We start from the raw sequence: 20,662 nt of genomic DNA, 5'->3' as shown, positions 1-20,662 counted from the left end.
TTTACTGGCCCCTTCAAAAGATGCTAGAGAGAAGTCAGAAAGTGTTGGGGTGGGGAGAGAGATGATGTAGTAGAAGCAAATAAATATTCTAAGTACTTACTAGAAAAAGTAGTGTGATTTATGTTAAGTCCAGCTGACAAGTCTGTGTCAGTTTTATCATCCCAGCTGGTTCAACATATTTCAAAATAGCACATGACATGACCTATATACATACCAGGAGAAAAAGAAAGGTCTTATCCTTGTCTGGCTAACATTATAGAGGCAAGATGGCAAGTAGAAGGCAGTGTATGACCTAACAAAACTACCTCATACTGGTATCTAAAATTCTCATTTCTGTAGTAGCAATTTGTAAAACTTATAACAAAGCTGGAAATCTTATGTAACTTACTAAACATTATCAACTACATGAACTCATAAATATTTGCTTAATGAGAGGAAAACAGTCTCATCATCTTGGGATCATCAAGGAACTGTTACCAGAAATGCATAAATTCATTTATTGCACAAGAAAAGCATGGGAACAATTCCATTTTTAACCAGCACACTCTCATACTACCTTTTTCTTAAAAAAAAAAAAAAAAAGTCTTCAAAAACAAACTTCAAAAATAACTGCCATCAATCTTTAAAAAAATAAAGTTCTCTATTAATTATTGAGACCCATATAAGAAGGAATAACCAAAATGAGGAAATAATGAATTAAGTTTTCTTTTTTAACAAAAGTGCTTCTGTATTATGGGATCTGGCAAAACTAGAGAGAGAGATTTATATACCTATTCCTCCTTCCTTCTCTCCCCAACCCCCAATCTTGTATACAAGCCTAGTGTTATTCAAGTTAATAGCATATAGCTATAACTCTACAGCTGGATAGACAAGCTTGGAAAATTAGGTCACAAGCTTGCCACAGGGACTCCCATCATCTGTCTGGCAAGTTTGTATGACTTCCTCCTCCCTGTGATTCTGTTATACACTGCCCAAAAGGCAAGATAAGGGAAAGGTTATCAGGACTTTCTATAATAGCTACAAAAATATTTGGTCCACATCACTAACAATGTGGGAAAACTCAGGCAGTTTTATCCTTCTACATTCAACATAGTAATCAGCGCTTTGATAAATATTTATTGAGAACCTTCTTTGCACAGAAATTCTATTTTTTAAAGTTCAATGCCAATCACGGCCCAACCCATACACGCCAGCTTACCACTTGAAAGCAATTCTTGATCCTGTTTCCAAACAATTAAGCTCTTTGCAATGCAAATAAAGATGTTTTTTGAAATAGATCGGTATGAATCTTTCATTCTTGGTAGCTAACTAGAAACACATGAGCCAAACACATTGTGGGGATCATTTCAATGGTGTGTAATTTGAGAGGTGTGTCAGAAAGTGCTTTGCTCCACTAAAGGAGTCCACATTTTTCTCTCTTGTAAGTAAAATGCAAAGGCAATGTTGCTTCATACAACAGTCTTAAAGTTACCCACATTCCAAATTCAAGATAAGAAATATTTCCCCATCTCTAAAGATTAACACTTTACAACCAGCCTTAAGTCTCCAGCATGACTTCATTTTATGAATAATAGCTTCTTCGTTCCTAAAAGTTTCCAAGAACAAAATACTGAATAGTGTCTATAAAAATAACACAAACCATGCTTGTCTGATCTGATCTTAAATTAACCTTAACTGCTGAAAATCTTTCAAAGGGAGCACTGCTGTACTATAATTTTTCCCAAAGCTCCTCATAAATAAATCTTCCTGTAGTGGAATTATTGTAAAATCACACATAATTTTGAAGTACTTATAAATCTACAACATGAGTACATGTAAAAATTATAATACAAAATGTGAATATCTGCACTCTCTTAGAAGTTAGAGAGAAGGAAGGAGGGAGAGAAGGACAGGAAGGTTATTCTTTATTTTCCACATTTTTGACCATTTACCTAGAATCTGATCTTTAAGGTTTTATGCTTCTTTTAATTTAGGTTTCTGACTTTTGTAAATTCAGTAAGGATATAAATCTTATCTGTCTCAATTGCAGCATCTTCGTTATTTTGTAATACACCTACCACTTAATAGGCACTTACTTAGGTTTTTTTTTTTTCGTATTTCTTTATTGACATATAAATTCCACTAACTGAAACAAAACTATTTTCTATTAAATAAAGCTGTTTATGTCCAAGACTATTATATCAAGAAATTAAACTAAGTTGAATTAAACCAGTGACTCTGCTAATAGTTTAGCCAAATCCCTAATCTCGTATAACTAACTCACATACACGTATCACAAGAATTACTGGAGAAAGTTGAAATGATCAAACAAGCTCTATCACCACCACAACAAACAAAACTCACCCTCACATACGAAGGACAGTTCCATACGCATTTTATTGTATTCAGTATGCATTTGTGTACACGTTCCTCTTGTACAATTTTCTTATAAAAGAAACTTCGCCCCAATATTATCCTTCCCAATGACTGCTAGGGTTAACAGCAGCAACAAACCCTTGCTAAGGGTAATTAGAGAGGGAGGAATAAGAAGTTGAAGGATCACAGCTAGTTTTTAGAAGTTCTTTCAGAAAAAAACAAAAACAACAACACTCTGAGCTGAATTAGTTTCTTTGACCTTAAAAATTAAGCTATGTTCTCAAATCAACCCCTTGCAAAAATTTACAGGCTCTTGTCTTCCTTTGGAAGAGAGAAAAACTCAGCAGGCTTGGATCAGCTACCTAACGTAAAAAGCTTTCCCCCAAATTCATGTCCGCTCTCTCAAGAATATGTAACTAGATCAGCTTCCATATATAGTAAGCGTTTGTTACACCTAATGTCTAAAATCCAAATAATGTCCACATTAGCCTAACAGAATTGATGTTAGCTAGAAAGATCTGGCTGTTAAATCTTGCAATATTAAGAATGTCCATGTCCTGAACCCAAAGTCTTTTGTGTTTATTTGAATAAATATTTAATATACATTTCTACCACATAATACATTGTTACAGTATGTATAATCAGAGTTCCCCAGATGTAGCTCATGAACAGCACAGTGATGGTAAAAATGGTTTATAGGTTCCTGTGAAATTTTAGTGTTTCTACTTTTGTCACAGCAAAATATTTCTATGATCAGATACTACCACCACTAGTTTTCCCAATCATTTACTTTACCCATTAGTCTGGAATCTTTTAGTTTGGTCATATAAGTACCTTTGAAAACCACAAATATAAAACAAAATATAAGTGGTAGCCATTAGGTTAAATTAGCCCCTATTCTCAGGTCTTTTATTCCATAATAAAGTAATAGCTCACAAATTCATACTTGAAATATTCCATTAGCTACCTGGCAGAGCAAGAAAATGGAAATAACTGCAGGTAACAGATACAGGTGGAGGGTAGGAAGTCTCAGAGGTAAGACTTTTATTCCTGTTTGAAGACCCTCTAGAAGCCCATGGAGTATTCCACGTAAAATTATTTTTTATATTATATGACTTCACTTGAGATATATTTGAACTCAAATTCTTAAAATTCCCTACAGTGTTAAGGGGCTCCTACAAAACAAAATGTAAAAAAGAAAGAAAAAAAGAAAAAGAAAAAAAGAGGGAGGGAGTGGAAAGCCAGTAGCATATATTCCAATATACAAACAAAACCATAGTGGATCTTTCCTAATTAGTACAAAAACTGGTGTTAAAATGTATTCCAGCTCAAGTTAATCACTGTTAATGTATTCAGTCTGGACAGGATTTCATTATCTTCATAATGAGACTTACTACTTCCAAAATAATTTACTTACTACCCAAATAAGATGAAGGTGATGAGGGCTTCAATCACTCCTTTGTTTCAAACCCTCTAGCAGCCTAAACTTAACCTTCACTGTCATAACCACCATGAATGCCCCTTTTATTCAGACTTCACTCTCCATGACTGAGATCTCACCAGGCAGTGAGAAAAAGTTAGAACAGTAAACTGGAAAGATAGCAAAGTAATGAAAGATACATGTTTCAACTAAGTCATCTGAGGATTGAAAAAAGCTGTCAGACACCAGGGCAAGAGGATGGGGTAAAACAAGGATGAGGGAAGCAAGGTGGAAAAGGCATGTCAAGGGAAAACCCACACAGTCATTTATCTGCTTCAAAATTTTTATGACTATTTTCTTCATGAGACCATAGAAGGTAGCAAGTCTTAAGATAGTTTTGAAAAATGTGAAATATGGCCAAATGCATAGATCTTACAGTAAATGGTGCTAAAACTTTTTCTTTCAATTATTTGGATAAGAAACATAAAAAAATTAAGATAATATGAAATGAAAAGTTGAAACTTTAAACATTTTATTCTGTAATTCTACAAAGATAGCAAATATACTAATATACAAATAACATAGAACTGATCATTCCTAAATTTAAATGAGGTTATAATTTTTTATATTATTTTATTATTCTTTACATATTATTCAAGCTTGGCTATCATGGATTAGTCATTTAAAAATAGAAGAGATGACGGGCACCTGGGTGGCTCAGTCAGTTAAGCATCCAACTCTTTTTTTTTTTTTTTAAGATTTTATTTATTTATTTGACAGAGAGAGACAGCAAGAGAGGGAACACAAGGTAGGAGGAGTGAGAGAGGGAGAAGCAGGGGCTCCATCCCAGGACCCTGGGATCATGACCTGAGCCGAAGGCGGACGCTTAACGACTGAGCCACCCAGGCGCCCCAAGCATCCAACTCTTGATTTCCAGTCAGGGCATGATCTCAGGGTCATGAGATCAAGCCCTGCATGGGGCTCTGCCCTCAGTGTGGAGTCTGCTTGTCCCTCTCTCTTCCCCCCACCCCCGCCCCCGGCTTGTGTGCTCTCTCTCTGTAAAAGAAATAATTTAAAAATAAGGGCTGCCTGGGTGGCTCAGTTGGTTAAGCGACTGCCTTCGGCTCAGGTCATGATCTCAGGGTCCTGGGATCGAGCCCCGCATCGGGCTCCCTGCTCAGCAGGAGCCTGCTTCTCCCTTTCCCACTCCCCCTGCTTGTGTTCCCTCTCTCGCTGTCTCTCTCTGTGTCAAATAAATAAATAAAATCTTAAAAAAAAAAAATCTTTAAAAATAAAAGAAGAAATGAGACATTAACAAATCTGTGAATTAATGTAAATCTAGTTAAAATCTTTAGAGGGATACTTTCCTCAAAATTAAAAACACCCTCTTTAATATAAATTCTTTAGACATACATATTAATTCCACACCTTTACATGCATGAGTATCGTGTGAAAAATGCTACAAGCTTTGTCCCAATGACTAGATTTTTATCACAGAAAGAATTCCATTGCTTTTAAGTTATTCAGAATCTAATAAAGCCCCCCAAAAGAACTAAATAAAAGTACTACCAATAAAATTAATATCTTCTCTTGACTAAAATGATCCTGAGATGTATAAAAAAAAAAACACTAGTTGTAGTATATAGTACTGAAAACAAACAGATTATACATCACAAGTTTTAATAATGAAGATAAACATACTAAAATAAGACAATTCAACCTGAAGGTAGGGTTTCTTTTTTTTTTTTTAAGATTTTATTTATTTATTTGACAGAGACAGACACAGCGAGAGAGGGAACACAAGCAGGGGGAGTGGGAGAAGGAGAAGCAGGCTTCCCTGCTGAGGAGGGAGCCCGATGTGGGATTCGATCCCAGGACTCCAGGATCATGACCTGAGCCCAAGGCAGTCGCTTAACCAACTGAGCCACCCAGGCGCCCTAAAGGTAGGGTTTCTAATCGGTATTTTTTCTATATTAAAAAGTAATATTGGGGCGCCTGGGTGGCTCAGTCCTTAAGCGTCTGCCTTCAGCTCAGGTCATGATCCCAGGGTCCTGGGATCGAGCCCTACATCGGGCTCCCTGCTCCACGGGGAGCCTGCTTCTCCCTCTCCCACTCCCCCTGCTTGTGTTCCTGCTCTCGCTATCTCTCTCTCTGTCAAATAAATAAATAAAATCTTTAAAAAAAAAAAAAGTAATATTTTAAAATCCCAATATATGGTTGGTCATAAAACACTTAAAGTTTTGAAAACATTGGAAAGGAAATTGGAAATTACTTACACATATACATACAAACACAAACAAGCTGAGCATGCTATTGCGGGGCAGGGGGAATCTATACAGAGATATAGTAATGTTCTAATTCCTTCCATTTATCAAAATTAAATGTATCTTCTCTGTCATCACAAGTATAACTTTTTTCAAATTTAAAAGTCAACATATTTAAAATCACCTTACTGTATCTTCATGTCTAAAAATACCATTAACTTCAAATGTCAAAATTATTATAGAAGATTAAACAAATTGCATTCAATGTCTTCAATGACAAATTTCACACATACTTTTCTTTATGGATTTGTTTCACTACTTGTACTTTTTTAAAATATTTTATTTTCTAGTGAAAAATAGAAACAATTACAATATTACAAAACATTACAAAAACTAGAATCAGCAAAAAAAATTACACAGTGCTTAATGATCACAGACTTTCTATTTCAGGCACTGGAAACATTCTCTTGTTGCACTAAACAAATAAATAATATATCAATAATACACATGTATTTCTAGAATAAGGAATAATATTCTAATGGTGATATTCGAAAAGAAATATAATTTAATGGTGCTAATAAAAGACTTTCTAAATAAAATGAAATTATATCAATAGCCTTTTTTTTAAAGATTTTATTTATTTATTTGAGAGAGAATGAGAGAGAGCACATGAGAGGGGGGAGGGTCAGAGGGAGAAGCAGACCCCCTGCCTAGCAGGGAGCCCGATGTGGGACTCGATCCCGGGACTCCAGGATCATGACCTGAGCCGAAGGCAGTCGCTTAACCAACTGAGCCACCCAGGCACCCCTCAATAGCCTTTAATAGGACTTTAAAAATATGTTTTTCCCTCCTTTTTTTAAAGTTTTTTGGTTACTGTTGTTCAAGAACAGTTGAAGAATAGTTGACATACAATATCAGTTTCAGGTATACCACACAGTGATTCAACATTTACATACATTATGAAATAATTACCACAGTAAGCCTAGTTACCACCCATTACCATACACAGTTATTACAGTATTATTGACTATATTTCCTGTTGTACCTTATATCCTCATGACTTATTTCTAACTGGAAATTTATACCTCTTAATCCCCTTCATCTTTTTGCCCATCCTCCCAACCCCCCCTCCCCTCTGGCAACCACAGTTTGTTCTCTGTATTTATGAGTCTGTTTCTGTTTTGTTTGTTCCTTTGTTTTTTTGATTCCACATTTAAGAGAAATTATACAGTGTGTGTCTTTCTCTGTGGTTTATATCACTTATATAATATCCTTGAGGTCTATCCACGATGTCACAAATGTCAAGATTTCATTCTTTTTATGGTTAATATTCCACTGTGTGTGTGTGTATGTATGTATATACACACAATCATCTTTATTCATTCATCTATTGATAGACACTTAGGTTGCTTCCATATCTTGACTACTGTAAGCAATGTTGCAATGAATATATGAGTACATATATCTTTTCAAATTCATGTTTTCATTTTCTTCAAATAAATACCCAAAAGTAGAATTGCTGGATCATATGGTATTTTTATTTTTAATTATTTTAGGAAGCTCCATACTGTTTTCCATAGTTGGCTGAACCAATTTAAATTCCTTCCAACAGTGCTTGGGGATTCCCTTTTCTCCACATCCTTGCCAACATTTATTATTTCTTGTCTTTTTGATAACAGCCATTCTGACAGGTGTGAGGTGATATCTCATTGTGCTTTTTATATGCATTTCCCTAATGATTAGTAGTGATGTAGAGCATTGTTTCATGTGTCTGTTGGCCATCTGTATGTCTTCTTTGGAAAAATGTCTATCCAGGGCCTCTGCTCTATTTAATTGGATTGTTTGGGGTTTTCTGGTGTTGAGCTGTATTTTGTAAAAAAAAAATTTTATTTAATTGAGAGAGAGAGAGAGCACACACACGAGGTGGGGGGAGGAGCTGAGGGAAGGGAGAAGCAGACTCCCTGATTCGGAGCCTGATTTGGGGCTCAATCCAAGGACCTCAGGATCATGACCTGAGCTGAAGGCAGATTTTTAACTGACTGAGCCACCTAGGCACCCAGTGCTGAGTTGTACTAAGTTCTTTATATTTCTGGATATTAATCCCTTATCGAACATATCATTTGCAAATATCTTTTCCCATTCAGTAGGTTGCCTTTTCATTTTGTTGGTTTCCTCTGCTGGGCAAAAGCTTTTTAATTTGATGTAGTCCCATTTGTTTATTTTTGCTTTTGTTGCTCTTCCCTGAGGAGACAAATCCAAAAAAATGTTGCTAAGACTGATGATGTCCAAGAGCTTACTGCTTAGGTTCTCTTTTAGGAGTTTTATGGTTTCAGGTCTTACATTTAGCTCTTTAGTCCACTTTGAATTTATTTTTGCATATGGTATAAAAAGGTAGTCCAGGGGCGCCTGGGTGGCTCAGTCATTAAGTGTCTGCCTTCGGCTCAGGTCATGATCCCAGGGTCCTGGGATTGAGCCCCGCATCGGGTTACCTGCTCGGCGGGGAGTCTGCTTCTCCCTCTTCCTCCCCCCCCTGCTTGTGTTCCCTCTCTTGCTGTGTCTCTCTCTGTCAAATAAATAAATAAAATCTCAAAAAAAAAAAAAAAAAAAGGTGGTCCAGTTTTATTCTTTTGCAGAAATCTGTCCAGTTTTTCCAACACCACTTACTGAAGAGACTATCTTTTCCCAACTGTATATTCTTACCTGCCTTGTTATAGATTAATTGACCATATGAGAGTGTGGGTTGATTTCCAGACTGTCTATTCTGTTCCATTGGTCTATTTTTGTGCTAATATCATATAATTTTGAGTACTACAGCTTTGCAGTACAGTTTGAAATCTGGGAGTGTGATACCTTCAGCTTTGTTCTTTCTCAAGGTTGCTTTGGCCATTTGGGGTCTTTTGTGGTCCCATACAAATTTTACAATTATTTGTTCTAGTTCTGTGAAAAATACTATTGGTGTTTTGATAAGGATTGTAGTGAATCTTAAGATTGCTTTGGGTGGTATGGACATTTTAGTAATATTAACCTTCCAGTCCATGAATATGGGATGTCTTCCCATTTGTGTTTTCTTCAACTTCTTTCATCAGTGCTCTGTAGTTTTCAGTATACAAGTCTTTCACCTCCTTAGTTTATTACTAAGTACTTTGTTCTTTTTGTTGCTATTGTAAAGGGAATTGCTTTTCTAATTTCCTTTTCAGATAGCTTGTTGTTAGTATATGGAAATGGAATTGATTTTTGTTTGTTGATTTTGTATCCTGCAAACTTACTGAATTTAATAGTTCTAACAGTTTTTTTATGGAGTCTGGGGTTTTCCACTGATAGTATAGTAGCATGTTATCTGCAAAGAGTAAGTTTTACTTCTTCCTTTCCAATTTTCTTGTCTGAATGTTGCAGCTAGACTTCCAGTACTATGTTGAATAAAAGTGGTGAAAATAGGCAACCTTGTCTTGTTCCTGATCTTAAAGGGAATGCTTTCAGTTTTTCACAATTGAGTATGATGTTAGCTGTGGGTTTGTCATATATGGTCTTTATTAGGTTGGGGTATGTTCCCTCCTAATAAAGTGTTTATCATAAATAAACGCTGAATTTTGTCAAATGCTTTTACTGCATCTACTGAGTTGATCATATTAATTCATACTCTTCATTTTGTTAATGTGGTATATCACACAGACTAATTTGCAGATACTGAAATATTTTGTATCCCCAGAATAAATCCCACTTTATCCTGGTATAGGATCCTTTCAGTGTATTATTAAATTCAGTTTGCTAAGATTTTGAGGATTTCTGCATTTATGTTCATCAGGGATATTGGTCTGTAATGTTCTTTTTTTGCAGTGTCTTTATCAGGTTTTCGTATGAGATTAATGCTGAACTTAGAGAATGTATTTGCAAACACTTCCTCCTCTTCAATTTTTTGGAACAGTTTGAGAAGGATAGGTATTAACTCTTCTTTAAATGTTTGGTAAAATGTAACTGTGAAATAGTCTGGTTCTAGACTTTTGCCCCTCTCTTTAAATATAAACTTCCTTCTATTGATGTTCTTTTTTTTTTTTCTATTTTGTCTTTCTTTTTTTTCTTCTCCCCTTATATTAAAAACACAATTTTTCAGCTGTAGAATTCTAACCCCCAACAAGCACATAATTCATACAATGAACAAATTATTTTAGCACATTGCTAAGTATTATGTTCAGGTTCTATTGGCTCAAACAGGACTAGATGGTGCCTTTAAATGATGTTACATTCTAATGTTGCTATGCTACTAAATATAAGCATCATTTGAGACAGAACCTCTGATCTCACCCCAAAACACACAAGTCCTCTTTCTTAATAAAATCACTTGAGTATCACAGGACTGGAAGAAGAAGAAGAAGAAAAAAACACAAGAATTTACTACATAAAGGACTATATTTAGAAAGTCATAGAATTAAAAGAGGAGATTCACACAATCCTTAAAACAGGTTTGAGATCTTTATCCTCTCCTACTATGATGCAATGAATACTGTATTGTATTGTTACTACAAAAATGAAAAATGATTATTCAGTTCTTTCTAATATCCCTACAGGCTCTGTGAGAATGCGCAGAATTTCCCACTACTCCTGTCATGTCCACCCATCCTGCACGTCAAACATATTCATCTTTCTGCCTGGAATGCCCTAGAGTCCCACATCATACTCTTATTCTTGGCCTCAAAAATTCATCCTATAAAACCCAATGTCACACTCTTCAATAAAGATTTTTCTGATTCCTCAGCCACAGTGAGCCTCTCCCTTTGTCTATGTGATGAAATATAAATATAATTTTTGTTCATTTAACCTACCCTCAACAACTGTGTCAAATAGGTACTATTATTGTTTCTACTTCCTAGGTAAGAAAACTAAGGCAGGTAAAGACTTTTTGATTTCAAAGTCTATTGCTTGCTTGCTTGTTTATTTAATATATACTCTCATTAGTTCTGTTATCTACTAAAATGGGTTGCCCCATTCTCTGGGTTCCCTGAAGACAGAAGGCAGAGATCCTGTCTCATTCATCTTTGTATTCCCAGTGTCTGGCACAGAACAGATATTCCACAAATGCTCAATGAATGATGAATGAATGAATAAATGAAATGTAACGATGTTCAACTTACTCTGGGAAGAAAATTCCTCTTCTAAACATTCTTCTGTAATGAATATGTTAGTAAGCACTTATTTCATTCAGCAAATATTTTGTGAGTGTGTATCGTATACTGTGCGTAAAGATAATTGAGTTTGGTTCCCTGCCCTCAAGAAACTTACAATTCAGTGGGAGAAAGGTGTAAACAATTAGCTACTTCTACTATTATGTATTTTATTTTTCCTAAACCCCACAAGTTCCTCTCTTTAAAGGAACTTCATTCTTTATAATCATTTTCTAATAATTCACACCTCTGGGCCAGTAAGATGCAGATCAGTCAACAGGAAAAAAAGAAAAAGGTTAAAATCATCTCCATGTATCTCAAAAACACAATTTTTGAGCCATTCTCATTTAACTCAGTAGTAATTTAAGTAATGTACAATTTTAAAGAAAATAATAAAATCAAGGACACCTAATACTAACTATCCTTGCACTTTCTCTTTTATGAGAGACCTCACAGCCAACTGGAAAGTTTTGGAGTCAAAAAAGATCAAAGTTCCCATCCAAACTCTGTCCCTTTCTTTCCATATGGATCACAGATAAGTCACTTTATCTTTCTGAACACATTTCTTACCTGTAATATGGAAATAAGGAGAACTGCCTTAAAGAGCTCTTGTAAGAGTTTAAAAAGATAATGTATATAACACCTGCCACACCAAAGCTGCTACTTTGACTATGTCAGACCTCACTAGATGCTTTTTGGAAGCTAATGATTCTATCCGTAGCATAACGATATAAAAATTCTGGCCCCAATGTCAGTAACAGTGTTACTGACATATCAAAAGAAAGGTACTTAAAAAAAACCCACTTCTTTCTGGCAAGAAGAATGGCATAGGATACGATTCAAGACCATACAGTTAAGTCTCAAGTTTCTAGATGGTACATACATCATCTGCCTCTTCTCAGCATACACCTTGCAAATCCCTTATTTCAGATCCTCTTTGCAAAAAAGAAAACCTTATTAATTATTTCTTATGGTTAGATCTGAAAGAACTGATAGATATCACTCTGTATTAATAATTCCACCTTCCAGGTGCCTGGGTGGCTCAGTCAGTTAAGTGTCTGCCTTTGGCTCAGGTCATGATCCAAGGGTCCTGGGATAGAGTCATACATCAGGCTCCCTGCTAAGTGGGGAGCCTGCTTCTCCCTCTCCCTCCTGCTTGTGCTCTCTCTCTAGCAAATAAATAAATAAAATCTTTTTTTAAATAAAAAAATAAAATCTTTTATTAAAAAAAAAAACAACACAATTCCATCTTCCACAAATGTCCAGAAACCAATCTCAACACACAGTCTATATGTATTACTACATTTTAGTTTCCAAGTCATTTCTCAACTGTTTCCTTTAAGCAATTCTGCAGAAGGTTTTTAAAAATCAAATAAAAACACTTTCTTTTCAATCCTAAGCCCAATTTATAATCTACTTGACTGAAAAATCTCATTTACTTGGTCTTGGTACAAATGAATAAAGTGAATCTAGACAGAGACTTTACACCTTTCATAAAAATGAACTCAAAATGGATCAAAGACCTAAAAGTAAAATTATAAAACTCCTAAAAAAAAAAAAAAAGGATAAAATCTAGATGGCCTTGAGTTTGGCAATGAATTTTTAAAATACAACACCAAAAGTCTATCCATGAAATTGACAAATTGAGATTTATTAAAATTAAAAACATCTGCTCTGAAAAGACACTGTTAAGAGAATAAAAAGAAAAGCCAGACTAGAAGAAAATATCTGCAAAATACATATCTGATAAAGTGACTGTATGAAAAAGATATAAAGAATTCTTAAAACAGTAAGAAAACTGACAACCCTATTAAAAAAAGGGCAAAAGTTCAGAACAGATATCTCCCCAAGGAAAATATACAAAGACAACAGCATACGAAAAGATGTTTAACATTAAATGTCATTAGGGAATGGCAAATTAAAGCAACAATGAGATATTACTATACCTATTAGAATGCATAAAATCCAAAAAACTGACAATATCAAAAATTGACAAGGATGAGAAGCAACAGAAGCTTGCATTAATTGCTGATGGGAATGCAAAATGGCACAGCCACTCTGGAGAACAGTTTGGCAATATCTTATAAAGCTAACAATAATCTTATATTATCCAGCAATCATGTTCCTAGGTATTTACCCAAATGATGTGAAATCTTGTGTCTACACAAGAACTTGTCCATGAATATTTGTAGCAGCTTTGTTCATAGTTTCCAAAAACTGGAAGCAACAAAGATGTCCATCGATAAATGAATAGATACACAAACTCTGATATACCCACACAATGCAAAATTATCAAGTGATAAAAAGAAATGAGCTATCAAATCACAAGAAGACATGAACGAACCTTAAATGCATATTCATAAGTGAAAGAAGCCAGTCTGAAAAGGCTGTATGATTCCGATTATATGATGTCTGGAAAAGGCAAAACTATAGGGACAATTAAAAAAAAAAAAAATCAGTTGTTGTGGGGGAGGGGGAGAAGAGGGGAGGGTGGATTAAGGGAGTGATAAATGAAGAACGGGTTTTTTTAATGTATGATGCTTTGATACTATACTAATGGATACATGAAATGATGCATTTGTCAAAACCCAGAGAACTTTACAGGACAAAGAGAGAACTTTAATGTATGCAAACTTAAAAAAAAAATCATTTAGAAGGTCAGAAGGATCCCAGGATGGAATAAAAATTGTAACAAAAGGATCTGACACTATTTTTTTTTGAAGATTTATTTATTTGACAGAGAGAGACAGAGCGAGAGAGGGAACACAAGCAGGGGGAGTGGGAGAGGGAGAAGCAGGCTTTCCGCCGAACAGGGAACAGGGAGCCCGATGTGTGGGGCTCAATCCCAGGACCCTGGGACCATGACCTGAGCCAAAGGCAGACGCTTAAAGACAGAGCCACCCAGGCGTCCCTGACACTATTATTCCTGTGTGCAACTACTTCACTAAGTGGGATAGGAGAAAAAGGAATGGAATCTAAACTAAAAGCAAAAGGAACGGACATAAGAACTGTACTCTAGTTGATAAAGTTGTTTCCCACTCTCTGTAAAGAGAATATAAGTTAACAATTTCAATACTGCTATAAGTATATAAAAGGACTGACAATTAAGTAAATGTATGACAGATGGTGGGAGCCAGATTTCTTTTCATGGTTGGAATGAGTTTACAGATAAGCAAGAAGAAAAGGCCATAACGATATAAATGGTAATGGGGTAGGCAGAGTTGTAGACTCATATTATGTTATAGACTCAAAATATGAACTCATATTTTGCTTAACATGAATACATATGATTACATAGAGAAATATGTATAGATAGGCATATATACAGGGTTTGTACACATACATACGTTTCCTGCTCTGTAAATAAGAGGGTCTAGAGGCATTGACACCCCAGTAGCAATAAGAACCCAGCACCCAAATCTTGGCTTCTAATACTATTTCCCAAGAAGATGAAACAGATTCTTTCCAGCTGATTCTAGGACTGGGACAGGAAATGGAAATATAAAAGATGACCCTGGAGCACCTTTTAATGCCAGAAAGTAAAGAAATGATTAAAAAAAAAAAAAAACCTCACATTGACGGAGACATGTCAAAGGGACACAAGAGCCAACTGAAAGAGCTCCCAATGGCCAAAGCTGAAACAACTTGAGCAACAAAATAAAGTAGTACTGGATTATAACCCAAAGTATATAATGTATATCCATGAGTACGGACCAATATAAGTAAATGACTGAGTAAATACATAAATGGGGAGACAAGAAAAATCTGACACGCAGAAGAATTCTAAATAATCTATATAGATACCCCACCCTCAGGGAGGAGAAGTAAAACTATCCACTCCTTAAATGAGTGCTGTGCACAGTGACTTCCTTCTAAAAGTACAGCATGGAAAGAAGAGTAACTTTTCAGGGCAGAAACCTACCAAACACTAACTCGGACAGGTGATCAAGATCATTATCAACAGTGATAAGTCATGTTCATAGAACGTACCTTTTATATGATGTAATAAAAACAGCATTTTACTTCTGTGACCTTCCTTTCAAAAGACTAAAAGCCATGTCTGACCATGAGAACAAAGTCACACTAACTCCAACTGAAGAGCATTCTACACAATACCTGACCAATACTCCTCACAACTGTGAAGGTCATCAAAAACAACGTCTAACAAGCTGTCACAGTCAAAAGGACCATAAGGAGACATGACAACTAAGTGTAATGTGGTATCTAAGATGGTAGGGCCCTGAAACAGGAAAAAGGACATCAGGTAAAAACTGAGGAAAGCTAAATAAAGCGTGAATTTCAGTTAGTAATGATGTACCAATACTGCTTCATTAATCATCACAAATACTAATATAAGATGTAATAAGAGAGGAAGTTGGGTAACAGTGTATATAAGAAGTCACTGCACTATCTTTACACTTTTTCTGTAAATCTGAAACTGATCTAAAAAATAATATATATATTTTTTTAAATAACCGTCTAAGAATGTATCTAGAAATCACTGAAGAGGCTGTAGTGAAGCACTGAACACCTTCCCTGCATACATTAAAGTTAAAATGTTGACAACTATGTTGTTACAGAATTTTCCTTAAGAAAATATTTTCAATCACTAACAGCTGCAAACAATTTCATGCAGTAATTCCCAGCAGGCATATACTATAGCTAAAGTACTTTAACTAAAATTCCACTTTTCCCCTTACATACCATTGCAGATGTCTGAAAGTTTGTAACCTGTCATTAACTTAGGTTGTTCTGTGATGATCCAAATCTATTTAATACAACCCACCAAAGCTAACTTAAATTTTATATAAAGAAATCAGTGCTAAAATACCCACCCAGCAAAACTTCAAGCATCTAAAGAGAGACCTTGAGGAAAACCATCATCTCTTATTGTGGATACTATATTCTCTTATACAAACCATGGTTTAAGTGAGCTCTTGCAAAATTAAAATAGGTAAATGAAGAAAACTGGAGAGTTAGCAGAAAAAAAAAAAAAAGGCAGTGAGTGAACATGTATGTAGCATAACACAAGAAAAGGAAGGGTCTAGGATTTGGGGTCAAATAAAAACTGAAAGCAAAGAGTACGAAGCCTAAAGGACTGATAACTGAAAAGTATCAGCATAGGTAAAAAATTGAAAAGAGAAAAAATGAGAAATGAAAACAAAATGAAATATTTTCATTTGATCGGAAACAAGCAAAGTGTTCAAAATTAGACATTAGACTCCCAAGAACAAACCAGAATAAACCATGCTGAAAAATCACCCCAAATACAACTTCAAGTATTCTCCCACCATCAATAAAAGGGTGAAGATTACTATTTATTGATATTCAATGACACTGGAAAGTGGGAAGAAAAAATATTTCAAAGAGAATGTACCAAATATTGTGAACAGTGGTTATTTCAGAATAGTGGAATTAAAAGTTTTCTTGTTGGGGCACCTGGGTGGCTCAGTCATTAAGCTTCTGCCTTCCGGCAGGTCATGATCCCGGGGTCCTGGGATGGAGCTGCGCATCAGGCACCCTGCTCAGCGGGAAGCCTGCTTCTCCCTCTCCCACTCCCCCTGCTTGTGTTCCCTCTCTCGCTGTGTCTCTCTCTGTCAAATAAACAAATAAAATCTTAAAAAAAAAAGTTTTCTTCATTTTTTTTTCTGCTGTGGAGTGAATGACTTGTGGAATTTTAAAAAGTCTTAGTCTTTGAATTCTGCACTAAAGGCTTTCTATAAAATGTTATTACATTTGTGATACCCTTTAGTGGCAATTCTATAAAGTGTATTATTTTTCTAATTGTAAGTCAAAGTGTGAACTCATGACCAAAATTTTTTCACACTAGCAACTTAAGAACTATAAGAACCTGTCCAAAAAACTCCAATTCCAAATTGAAAATCTATACTAGGTGAGAGAGGATAACATTGACTTTAATTTCAATGACCACAGGATCTACATTTACTGCACATTTGCAAAACCCAAGTCCCTTTAGAATGGTATCCTCTCAGAAATAAATTAGAAGCAAAACTCAACACAGCTACTTTGCTGTTTCTGTATATATCCGTGTGTGTATGGATACATATGTATACACACATATATATCTATATGTATATGAATATAACTATATATATACATATACATACACATATATAAAGTCATCTGGGAATCTTAATTCTCCTATCTCCCAAAAGAATAACAAAGCCAGGGACGCCTGGGTGGCTCAGTAGGTTGGGCGTCTGCTTTCGGCTCAGGTCATGATCCCAGGATCCTAGGATCGAATCCCGCATCGGGCTCCTTGCTTCTCCCTCTGCCTGCCACTCCCTCGCTTGTACTCTTTCTCGCTCTCTCTCCAGCAAACAAAAATAAAATCTTTAAAAAAAAAAGAATAACAAAGCCAAAATCAAGCTGTTCATATGCATCTGAAACCAAGTTTTATCTGAACTCTTAAGATATTACCTATTCCTCTTATGAGACAAAAACTGAAACCTTCAAAAGAAAAGCAGTAATACATTTCATTAAAATATATTTGTAAAGGAGAACTCCAATTCTTAATGCTCTACCGCCCTAGACGTCTCTGGTTTTCAAATCCTAATACCACAGGCGTCTTACCCCCAAAGAGATTCCAGCAGTACGATGGGTCTACGGGAAAATAAGGATTTGAGAAACAATGCAAAGGAAGAGAACAATCCGTGCAAAGATTTTTGCATACAGATAGTCCTTGAAAGGAAAGAAGAGCGACCCCAGGAGAAGCGAGCCGGGTCTTCATACGTGGGGAAATCTACTCCAAAGGCATTAACTGACAAAGACACCAGAAAGGCCATCTTCCAAAAGTAAAATGGTGAGTAAAGTGGAACAAACTAAGAACGGAAAGTCAACGGGAATCAGGAGTGACAACTATTCAAAAACAATGAGCTATCTTAATTTGAGGGTATGCGATGGTGGGACCTTGCCCCAAACTACCAATCTGAAAAGACCCCCCCTCCATTTGAGGGTGGGGAGGGTAGCTCTCGAAACCCCAAGCCTAAAATAAGCTGTGAGAATACCGGCTCCGAAGTCGCCCCACCGACCAGATAAGCGCAGGTGCGTGTGCGGAAGCTCAGGTTACCAGGAAATATCACAAGGACACGGAGAATCTTCTCTGCCCACCCTCCCGGAGCCCCGGGTTCGGCGCGCGGCTGGGCGGCCGAAGGTCGGCACCCGCTCCGTGGCGCCCCACGACCCGGCGCACGGACGCGCTCCGGCAGCAGCGCCCCGGCACACCTGGCCCCCAACACCAGCTGAAAGCAGTCAAAGTGAATGAAAGCGGACGCGGTGCCTGGCACCGCTCCATCCAAGCACACAAAAGCGGATTTTTAAAAATCGAGGCTGAGTTCAAACAGCTGGACCCCCGGCCGGCGCCTTTCGCCCGAGGGGCTCTTACCTCGGATCCGCCCTCGGGGCCGTGGCTTTCCCCGGAGGCGCCTCGAGACGGGACGAGGCAGGAGGCGGCCCGGAGAAAGCCCCCGACCTGGACCACGCCCTTCCAATCCTCCGCGAGCCGCAAAGCCGCCGTCTGCGCCCGACTGGGGAGCAGCGATCTCCGGGGCGAGCACAGCGCCGGCCTCGCGCGGGGCAAGACCGCCGCGCCCGCCGCCGCCTGTGAAGTCTGGAGCTGCCCGCCCGCTCACCCGCTCGCCGCCAAAGGCAGCCGCGCGCCGCGCATGCCCACTAGCCCTGCTAGGAGCGAGCGAGAAGGCGCGGGCGCGCGCGCCCGGCGCGGTCCGAGCTGGCTCCACTCTCCGGGTCTTGCCGGCAGCCGAGCCGCAGAGTATCTGGTCGACCCCAGTGCGGGAGGTGTACTGGGCGGTGGGGCCGGGTGGGCGGGAGAGGGGCGGGAGAAAAGAGGTCAGGGTGCCGCGCTAAGTTATCGAGGCCATCAAAGTCGGGCCAAGGTTCCTAGCTGCGGACAGGTTTCGAGAAGTGCCCTAGCAGGACCGACTAGCAGCTGGGAGACGCGGGAGGGAGAACAGAGCGTGTGGGGAGATTCGCCCCCGGGCAAGGGTTGATGCCCCTGGCCATGGGAGCGCCCAGTTCCAGCGCCCCGGGTCCTGGCGCACAACTCGTGGGCAGAAAGCTCGCCGCGCCCAACCACCCGCCAACCTTCGTCTTCCTTCTCGCGGCCCTGCCACCTATTTTCCCCATTTTGTCGCTCTCCTCTTTTTTGTTTCTATTCATGCCGTCAACTAGTGGCACCCAGGGGCCTCCGTGCGGTCCTTAGCTCCAGCCAGCAAGCCCAGACCCGCTTCGCAAGCCTGCCTGAGATCCCGTTCTTCACGTAGTTCTTGCCAAGAGCCTGATGTGGTTTGAAGTAGTGGAGATTGTTTCACTTAATCCCTCTCGTAACTTAACCAGCCCTCGTAATGAGTAGCTGCATGAGTAGCTCACTGAGCCACTAAATGAGAAGCCCTGTAGTCTTCGAGCGTTGTATTTTCTTACTCTTAAAACACTCATTTGTCATAGCTACGCCCCCTTCCTGTTCTAACTTCTTTAAAGGCAATTGACTCTCAGAAATCAACGAAGATAAACTTGGTTAAAACAGTGGACCTGCTTGCTTTGTGAGACAAGGAAAAGCACAACGGAGTCAGGGGAAACCATTATGTTAAAAGTTCAAATAGACCTTAAGTCCAGTCCCCTATCTTAAGTAGAAATCCTCTCTGCAATATTTCCATCATACCATCATCCACTTAAACTTTTACCATGTTGGAAATCTTTATATTTATTGGTATTATGTATAATCATGATTATTCAGTTTTTACCTATGTCAGGAACTAAGCAATTTTTATGTATTATTTCTAATCCTTAAAATGAGGTAGGCCTTATTATCCCTATTCAACAGGGAAGTAAAGCTCAGAAGTATCATCTCTTTTGCCACAGCCAATACTGATGCCAGAATTAAAACCCAGGTCTGCTTAAAATGTCTATAATCATTTGCTTTGTGAACATCAGCTCAACTTGCCTTAACACCACTGGTGCTGATTCTGACCCCAAGGAATTAATCTCACTCTTTACAGACATTGCAGGCCTTGAAATATTTGAACCAAACTACTATCAGAATATCTAATATTTTTCTATTTTTCAAAATTTTTGGATCCTTTTATTTGTCAAATGGAATGGTGAGCCGTCATAACCACACTTTTTACCCTGCTTTGCATGTCCTTCAACTTTTCCTTTTCCTTCTTAAATTGTGCACTCAAAAGAGAACACAACACTCAAATACAGTGGGCTAAGAACTTTGTTAAAAAATGATCAGTAGCCCCTTGATCCAAGCATACCCTGTCAGTAAGGTATCCCAAACTTGTGTTAGGTTTTTCTTTTAGCAAATGTATTACTTAGAGTTGAATAAAACATCCAAGTCTATTTTACATGGACTATAATTAAACCATAGCTTCCACCTTACATAGTCTATGTTTCTATAATTCTACATGTTTAAACCCAATTTTTGC

The 20,662-nt window shown here is 37.7% G+C and overlaps 1 protein-coding gene across 4 annotated transcripts in view; it reads right to left on the bottom strand.

The window, feature by feature from the left end:
- EPS8 (epidermal growth factor receptor pathway substrate 8) overlaps positions 1-18,822 on the bottom strand; it is a 177,382-nt gene extending 158,560 nt beyond the window's left edge. For 3 of the 4 annotated variants that reach the window (XM_035028147.1, XM_035028151.1, XM_035028148.1), the window contains exon 1: positions 18,601-18,685. The gene's annotated coding sequence lies outside the window, so the exon portion shown is untranslated. Of the gene's footprint in view, positions 1-18,600 lie in introns of all 4 variants that reach the window. The other variant, XM_035028152.1, reaches the window with a different exon arrangement.
- Between the last annotated feature and the right edge of the window lie 1,840 nt (positions 18,823-20,662).

Source organism: Mirounga leonina, unplaced genomic scaffold (assembly GCF_011800145.1).
Source record: "Mirounga leonina isolate KUSES-001 unplaced genomic scaffold, KU_Mleo_1.0 Mir_201, whole genome shotgun sequence".
In the NCBI taxonomy this organism is placed as follows: domain Eukaryota; kingdom Metazoa; phylum Chordata; class Mammalia; order Carnivora; family Phocidae; genus Mirounga; species Mirounga leonina.
This window is presented reverse-complemented; position numbering and strand designations above follow the sequence as displayed.